Source organism: Moschus berezovskii, chromosome 4, assembly GCF_049115385.1.
Source record: "Moschus berezovskii isolate FMDL1 chromosome 4, NW_MosBer_1.0, whole genome shotgun sequence".
Classification (NCBI taxonomy): domain Eukaryota; kingdom Metazoa; phylum Chordata; class Mammalia; order Artiodactyla; family Moschidae; genus Moschus; species Moschus berezovskii.
In genome coordinates this window covers 98,308,844-98,317,636 of record NC_142463.1, presented here as the reverse complement: position 1 = coordinate 98,317,636, position 8,793 = coordinate 98,308,844, and the positions used below count along the sequence as shown (strand labels likewise).

Genomic DNA, 8,793 nt, shown 5'->3' with positions numbered 1-8,793 from the left:
TATGTATCTAATATAATTTATTTCTAGATGACTCTCTAGTCCTCCAAACAAGTTCATTAAAGAGTGAATATTTTCTTTACTGATTTAGTATGCCATATTTGTCATATGTATTATGTCAGTTTCCTACTGATGCGTAACAAACCATTCAAATATTTACTGGCTTCAAGCAATACATATTTAGTCACATCTCTGAGCTGGCCAGTTCTGCTTGTCTCCTGTCTGGTCACTCATGTGACTGGATACTTATCAGTCCAGAGGGTCTCTACCACTTTCCTGAATTTATCTTATTGTTTATAGTTTTTAAAAATGTATTATCTTGGATTTTACTATTTTTCCTCCTTTCTAATTTTTACATTTCAAGTTTCTTTCTATTGTCTCATTGAGTTTTCTACTATCTCTAAACAATGTTAAATAATGGTGATGATAATGGACATCCTCCTCTGTTCTTTGTTTTGTTTTAAAAATGAACACTTCACGAATCTGCATGACATCCTTGCATAGGAGCCATAGCTAACCTCTGTACTGTTCAAACTTTAGTAATGTGCTGCTGAAATGAATACTTCTCTCTTCTTTTTAAAGGCAGATTTATTGAGGTATAATTGATTACAAAGAACTACATATATTTAAGATCCCCTGGAGGAGGACATGGTAACCCACTCCAGTATTCTTCCCTGGAGAATCTCATAGACAGAGGAGCCTGTTGGGCTACAGTCCATATGGTTACAAAGAGTTGGATATGACTGAAGTGACTCAGTATACACACACACATATTTAATGTGTATAATTTAAAGAGTTTGTGCATATGCATACTCCCATGATACCATCACCACACTTAAGGTAAAACACATATTCAACACCTCCCAGATTTCCCTGGTGTCCCTTTGTTTTTGTGATAAAAAAATTTTAACATGAGATCTATCCTAAATTTTGAAGTTCACAATACCATGTTGTTAACTATAGTCATACAGCAGATCTCTATAACTTATTAATAAAATATAACTGAAACATTATACCCACTGAATAACAACTCCTCATATCTCCCACCTGCTAGCTCATGACAATTGTTATTGTATTCTCTGCTACTATGATTTTGATCAGTTTAGATACATTATATAAGTGGAATCATGCATTATTTGTCCTTCTGTAACTAGCATATTTCTCTTAGCAAATGTCCTGAATGTTCATTCACATTTGTTGCCCATTGCAGGGTTTCCTTCTTTTAAAGACTAATACTCTATCCTATGTACATACCACATTTTTAATATTAATTCATCTACTGATGAACACTCAGATCTTTTTTCATACACGGACTACCATGAATAGTGCTACAAAGAACATACAAGTGGAAATATCTCTTTGATATCCTGATTTCATTCTTTTGGATACATACCCAGAAGTGGGATTGCTGGATAATATGATAATTCTAGTTTTGATGTTTAAAGAACCGCCATACTCTTTTCCATTCCTCCACCAATAATGTACAAGGGTTCCTATTTCTCTGTAATATTGTCAATTCTTACCCTTTATTTGCCATTCTAAAAGATGTGAGGTGATATCTCATTGTAGCTTTGATTTGTAATTCCCTGATAATTAATGACATTGAGTATCTTTTCCAATATCTGTTGGCCACTTGCATGTCTTCATTGGCAGGTATCCATTCAAGTCTTTTGCCCATTTAAAACACTGAGTTATGTTTCTACAGCTACTGATTTGTAGGAGTTCCTTATATATTCTGAAAATTAACCCTTTATCAAACATGTTTTATAAATAGTTTATCCCATTCTATGGCTTGGCTTTCTACTCTATTGATTGTTTCCTTTGCTGTGTGGACCCTTTTCAGTTTAACGTAATCCCACTTGTTTATTTTAGCTTTTGTTTCCTGTGCTTTTGGTGTCATATCCAGGAAATCGTTTCTAAGACCAATGTCAAATAGCTTTTCCATTATGCTTTCTTCGAGGAGTTTTACAGTTACAGGTTTTATGTTGAGGTCTTTAAACCATTTTGCATTAATTTTTGTGTATGGTTTACAGTAGGGGTCCAATTTGATTCTGTTGTATGTTGATATCCAGTTTCTCCCAATACCAGTTGTAGAGAATTGTAGAGACATTTCCCCATTGTGTGTTTTCAGCACCCCATATAAAATTAGTAACCGTACATGCATGAATTTATTTCTGGGCTCTGTATCGTGTTCCATTAGTCTATATGTCTGTTTTTCTGCCAGTATACTATGAATTTAATTATTGTAGATTTGCCAAATATTTTTAAATCAAGAAATGTGATGCTGCCAGCTTTGTTTTTCTTCCTAGTGACCACCTTGACTATTCTGTCTTCTGTGATTCAGGTGAATTTAGGATTTTTTTTTCTATTTCTGTAAAAACATGCCATTGGAATTTTGGTGGTGCATGTATGCATAGTCATGTCCAATCCTTTGCAACCCTTTGGACTGTAGCCCAACAGGCTCCACAGTCCATAGGATTCTCAGGGAAGAATACTGGCATGGGGTACCATGCCCTCCTTCAGGAAATCTTCCTGATCCAGGGATCTAACCTGCATCTCTTTTGTCTCCTGCCTTGCAGGCAAATTCCTTACTGGATGAGCCATTGGAAAGTTCCAATGTTGATGCGTATAGCATTAAACTTATAGGTTGTTCTGGGTAGTATGGACATTTTAACAATATTAATTATTCTAATCTATGAACACAGGATAACTTTCCTTTCATTTGTTTCTTCTTCAGTTCTTTCATCCATGTTTTGTAGTTTGCAGGGTACAAGTATTTTGTTGTTGTTCAGTTGCTCAGTCGTGTCCAACTCTTTGCAACCCTATGGACGGCAGCACACCAGGCTTCCCTGTCCTTTCCCATCTCCCGAAGCTTGCTCAAACTCATGTCCATTGAGTTGGTATTGCCATCCAACCATCTCATCCTCTGTCATCCCCTTCTCCTCCTGCCCTGAATCTTTCTCAGCATCAGGGTCTTTTCTAATGAGTTGGCTCTTCGCATCAGGTGGCCAAAGTACTTGTCACAAAAGGAGTATTACAAGGGAAGTTTATCTTGATAAGCACCTACATTAACAAAAAAGAAATATTTCAAATAAACAGCCTAACATTATACCTCAAGGAATGAGAAAAAAATTAGGCCCAGAGTTAGCAGAAAGAAGGAAACAATAAAAACTAGAGTGGAAATAAACAAAACTGACACTAGGAAACAATAGGAAAAAAATCAATGAAGAGTTGGTGTTTCAAGAAGACAAATTTAACAAACCTTTAACTATACTAAGAAATTGGCAAAGGAAATAGCAACACACTCCAGTATTCTTGCCTGGGACATACCATGGACAGAGCAGCCTGGCAGGCTACAGTCAACGGGGTCACAAGAGTTGGACATGCCTTAGCAATAGTCATGTTAGTCATAAACTATCACCATACTAAGAAAAAGGAGAAAAAGATTCAAATTAATAAAATCAGAAATGAAAGAGAAAGCAAGTATGCACAATTATATGACAACAAATTGTATAACCTAGGAAAATAAATTCCTAGAAACGTACAACCTACTAAGACTGAATACTGAAGGAACAAAATCTGAATGGACCAATAATCAATGAGGAGATTGAATCAGTAATGAAAAACATCCCAACACAGAAATTGCCAGGACCAAACGGCTTCACTGGTGAATTCTACCAAATATTTAAAAAAAGACTTAATGCCAATTTCGCTCAAATTCTTCAGAAAAACTGAAGAAGAGGGAACACTTCCCAACCTATTTTATGAGGCCAGCACTACCATCATACCAAAGATACTACAAGGAAAGAAAACTACTAATCAATGTTATGGATGAACATAGATACAAAAAAAAAAAACCTCAACAGAAGTAATAACATATTAATTCAATAGCATATTAATAGATTCATACATTATGATCAAGTAAGATTTATCCCTGGAATGCAAGAATGTTTCACTATATGTAAATCAATCAATGTGATACACCAGTGCAATAAAATAAAAGATAAGAATGGCAACTTCAATAGATGAAAAAAAAATAGTTAGAAAATTCAGTACCATTTCATGAAAAAAAGGCTCAAAACACTATGTACAGATGGAATAATCAAGGCCAATATGACAAACCCACAACTAACATCATACTCAATGGTGGGAGGTTTAAAGCATGTTTCTAAGGCAGGAACAAAACAAGGATGCCCACTCTTGCCATTTCTATTCATAACAGTACTGAAAGTGCTCAGGCAGCACTTGACCAGAAAAATAAATAAAAGGGATTCAGATTAGAAAAAGAAGTAAAATTATGTTTGCTGATGATATGGTCTTATATGTAGAAAAACCTAAAGATTTATCAGAATATCAAAATACTGTTAGAACTAATAAACTAATTCATAGAGCTGTAGAATACAAAATCAACATCCAAAAGTTAGTTGCATTTCTATTAAATATAAACAAGGAAATATTTGAAAAAGAAAGAAAACAATTTCATTTACAATAGCATCAAAGGAATATTTTTTCACCTTTTCTTGACTTTGGTTGGAATGCTTCTAATGATTTCTCCATTATGAGTAACCCATTTTTTGAACAGAGATATATATTTTCTCATATTAAGGAAATATTTATCTCTTTCTATTGGGTTGGATAAACAGAAAAATCAAAAACAAACTTTTTTGGCCAACCCAATACTGAAAGTGAAAGAGAGTAAAAAGTTGGCTTAAAAATCAACATTCAGAAAGAAAACTAGGATCGCAGTTAAAAAAAAACATTAAGATCATGGCATCAGGTCCTATCACTTCATGGCAAATAGATGGGGAAACAATGGAAACAGTTACAGACTTTATTTTGGGAGGCTCCAAAATCACTGCAGATGGTGACTGCAGCCATGAAATTAAAAGAGGCTTGCTCCTTGGAAGAAAAGTTATGACCAACCTAGACAGCAAATTAAAGAGCAGAGACATTACTTTGCCAACAAATGTCCATCTAGTCAAAGCTATGGTTTTTCCAGTAGTCAGGTATGAATGTGAGAGCTGGACTATAAAGAAAGCTGAGTGCTGAAAAATTGCTGCTTTTGAACTGTGGTGTTGGAGAAGACTCTTGAGAGTCCCTTGGACAGCAAGGAGATCCAACCAGTCCATTCTAAAGGAAATCAGTCCTGAATATTCATTGGAAGGACTGATGTTGAAGCTGAAACTGCAATACTTTGGCCACCTGATGTGAAGAACTGACTCATTTGAAAAGACCCAGATGCTGGGAAGGATTGAAGGTGGGAGAGAAGGGGATGACAGAAGTTGAGATGGTTGGATGGCATCACTGACTCAATGGACATGAGTTTGAGTAAACTCTGGGAGTTGGTGATGGACAGGGAGGCCTGGCATGCTGCAGTCCATGGGGTCGCAAAGGGTCCGACACAACTAAGCGACTGAACTGAACTGAATATTTTATGAGTAAATTTAAAAAATCAGGAATAGATGTTAAATTGTGCCAAGTGTTATTTTAGCATCTTTGATAAAGATGAAAGAGAGGCAGTACATTCTAACCTTTTGGAAGATGGAGTCTGAAGTCAGTTACTAATCATGTTCCAGAAAATACTTTCGTCAATAAGTGTAATTCTGGTGAAGTTTCCCAAAGCCTCTCAGTATCAGTTTCTTTATCTACCAAATGAAGAGAATAATGATTCTTACTTCATAGAATGTATAAAAAATGGCTAGTAAATATATGTTGAGTGCTTGGAATAATGCCTGGTATATAGAAACACTGGAGAAGCGTTAACATTAAGTGGTTTTTTTTTGTCCATTCAGTTCAGTTCAATTCAGTTCAGTCGCTCAGTCGTGTCCGCCTATTTGCGACCCCATGAATCACAGCACACCAGGCCTTCCTGTCCATCACCAACTCCTGGAGTTCACTCAAACTCATGTCCATCGAGTTGGTGATGCCATCCAGCCATCTCATTCTCTGAGGTCCCCTTCTCCTCCAGCCCCCAATCCCTCCCAGCATCTGAGTCTTTTCCAGTGAGTCAACTCTACGCATCAGGTGGCCAAAGTATTAGAGTTTCAGCTTTAGCATCAGTCCTTCTAATGAACACCCAGGACTGATCTCCTTTAGAATGGACTGGTTGGATCTCCTTGCAGTCCAAGGGACTCTCAAGAGTCTTCTCCAGCACCACAGTTCAAAAGCATCAATTCTTCGGTGATCAGCTTTCTTCACAGTCCAACTCTCACATCCATACATGATTGCTGGAAAAACTATAGCCTTGACTAGACGGACCTTTGTTGGCAAAGTAATGTCTCTGCTTTTTAATATGCTATCTAGGTTGGTCATAACTTTCCTTCCAAGGAGTAAGCGTCTTTTAATCTCATGGCTGCAATCACCATCTGCTGTGATTTTCAGTTCAGTTCAGTCGCTCAGTCGTGTCTGACTCTCCGCGACCCCATGAATCACAGCACGCCAGGCCTCCCTGTCCATCACCAACTCCAGCTGTGATTTTGGATCCCCCAAAATAAAGTCTGACACTTTTTCCACTGTTTCCCCATCTATTTCCCATGAAGTGATGGGACCAGATGCCATGATCTTAGTTTTCTGAATGTTAAGCTTCAAGCCAACTTTTTCACTCTCCTCTTTCACTTTCATTAAGAGGCCTTTGAGTTCCTCTTCACTTTCTGCCATAAGGGTGGTGTCATCTGCATATCTGAGGTTATTGATATTTCTCCCAGCAATCTTGATTCCAGCTTGTGCTTCTTCCAGCCCAGAGTTCCTCATGATGTACTCTGCATATAAGTTAAATAAGCAGGGTGACAATATACAGCCTTGATGTACTCCTTTTCCTATTTGGAACCAGTCTGTTGTTCCATGTCCAGTTCTAACTGTTGCTTCCTGACCTGCATACAGGTTTCTCAAGAAGCAGGTCAGGTGGTCTGGTCTTCCCATCTCTTTCAGAATTTTCCACAGTTTATTGCGATCCACACCGTCAAAGGCTTTGGCATAGTCAATGAAGCAAAAATAGATGTTTTTCTGGAACTCTCCTGCTTTTTCCATGATCCAGCGAATGTTGGCAATATGATCTCTGATTCCTCTGCCTTTTCTAAGACCAGCTTGAACATCTGGAAATTCACGGTTCATGTATTGCTAAAGCCTGGCTTGGAGAATCTTGAGCATGACTTTACTAGCATGTGAGATGAATACAACTGTGCGATAGTTTGAGCATTCTTTGGCATTTCCTTTTTTAGGGGGATTGGAATGAAAACTGACCTTTTCCAATCCTGTGGCCACTGCTGAGTATTCCAAATTTGCTGGCATATTGAGTGCAGCACTTTCACAGCATCATCTTTCAGGATTTGAAATAGCTCAACTGGAATTCCATCACCTCCACTAGCTTTGTCCGTAGTGATGCTTTCTAAGGCCCACTTGACTTCACATTCCAAGATGTCTGGCTCTAGGTGAGTGATCACAGCATCGTGATTATCTTGGTCGTGAAGATCTTTTTTGTACAGTTCTTCTGTGTAGTCTTGCCACCTCCTCTTAATATCTTCTGTTTCTGTTAGGTCCATACAATTTCTATCCTTTATCGAGCTCATCTTTGCATGAAATGTTCTCTAATTTTCTTGAAGAGATCTCTAGTCTTTCCTATTCTGTTGTTTTCCTCTATTTCTTTGCATTGATCACTGAGGAAGGCTTTCTTATCTCTCCTTGGTATTCTTTGGAACTCTGCATTCAGATGCTTATATCTTTCCTTTCTCCTTTGCTTTTCGCTTTTCTTCTTTTCACAGCTATTTGTAAGGCCTCCCCAGATAGCCATTTTGCACATTTGCATTTCTTTTCCATGGGGATATTCTTGATCCCTGTATCCTGTACAATGTCATGAACTTCAGGCATGTTAATTATATTAGATTTACTCTAGTGGAATGTTCCATACATTTCTTGAATAAAGTTCATCTATTAGTCCTTTAACACTTGAATTATATTTAGTATGCTATTTAGGATTCTTGCACTGATATTAATATATTAGTTAGGTCTATAATTTCCTTTTCTAAGGCAATCTTTTACATGGTTCAATACCAAAGCAATAAAATGCACATATTTATTTCAGTTGCTCAGTCATGTCTGACTCTTTGTGAACCCATGACTGCAGCATGCCAGGCTTCCCTGTTGATCAGCAACTCCTGGAGCTTGCTCAAACTCATGTTCATCAAGTCGGTGATACCATCCAACCATCTCATCCTCTGTCATCCCCTTCTCCTCCTGCCTTCAATCTTTCCCAGCACCAGGGTCTTTTCTATTGAGTCAGTTCTTCGCATCAGGTGGCAAAGTATTGGAGCTTCAGCTTCAGCACAAGCCCTCCCAATGAATATTCAGGACTGATTTCCTTTAGTATTGACTGGTTTGATCTCCTTGCAGTCCAAGGGACCCTCAAGAGTCTTCTCTAACACCACAGTTCAAAACCATTAATTCTTCGGCACTCAGCTTTCTTTATAGCCCAACTCTCACATCCATACGTGACTACTGGAAAAACCATAGCTTTGACTAGACAGACCTTTGTTGGCAAAGCAATGTTTCTGCTTTTTAATATGCCATCAAGGTTTGTCATAGTTTTTCTTCCAAGGAGCAAGCAATTTTTAAAGTCATGGCTGTAGTCACCATCTGCAGTGATTTTGGAGCCCAAGAAAATAAAATCTGTCACTGTTTATATTGTTTCCCCATCTATTTGCCATGAAATGATGAGTCTGGATGCCATGATCTTAGTTTTTTGAATGCTGAGTTTTAAGCCAGCTTTTCACTCTCCTCTTTCAGTTCCATAAAGAGGCTCTT

General features: G+C 37.7%; 1 non-coding gene across 1 annotated transcript; it reads right to left on the bottom strand.

Moving 5' to 3' along the window:
- Positions 1–456: 456 nt before the first annotated feature.
- Positions 457–560, bottom strand: LOC148778102 (U6 spliceosomal RNA). Its single transcript, XR_016037346.1, has one exon. It is a non-coding gene; the product is annotated as a U6 spliceosomal RNA (small nuclear RNA).
- Between the last annotated feature and the right edge of the window lie 8,233 nt (positions 561–8,793).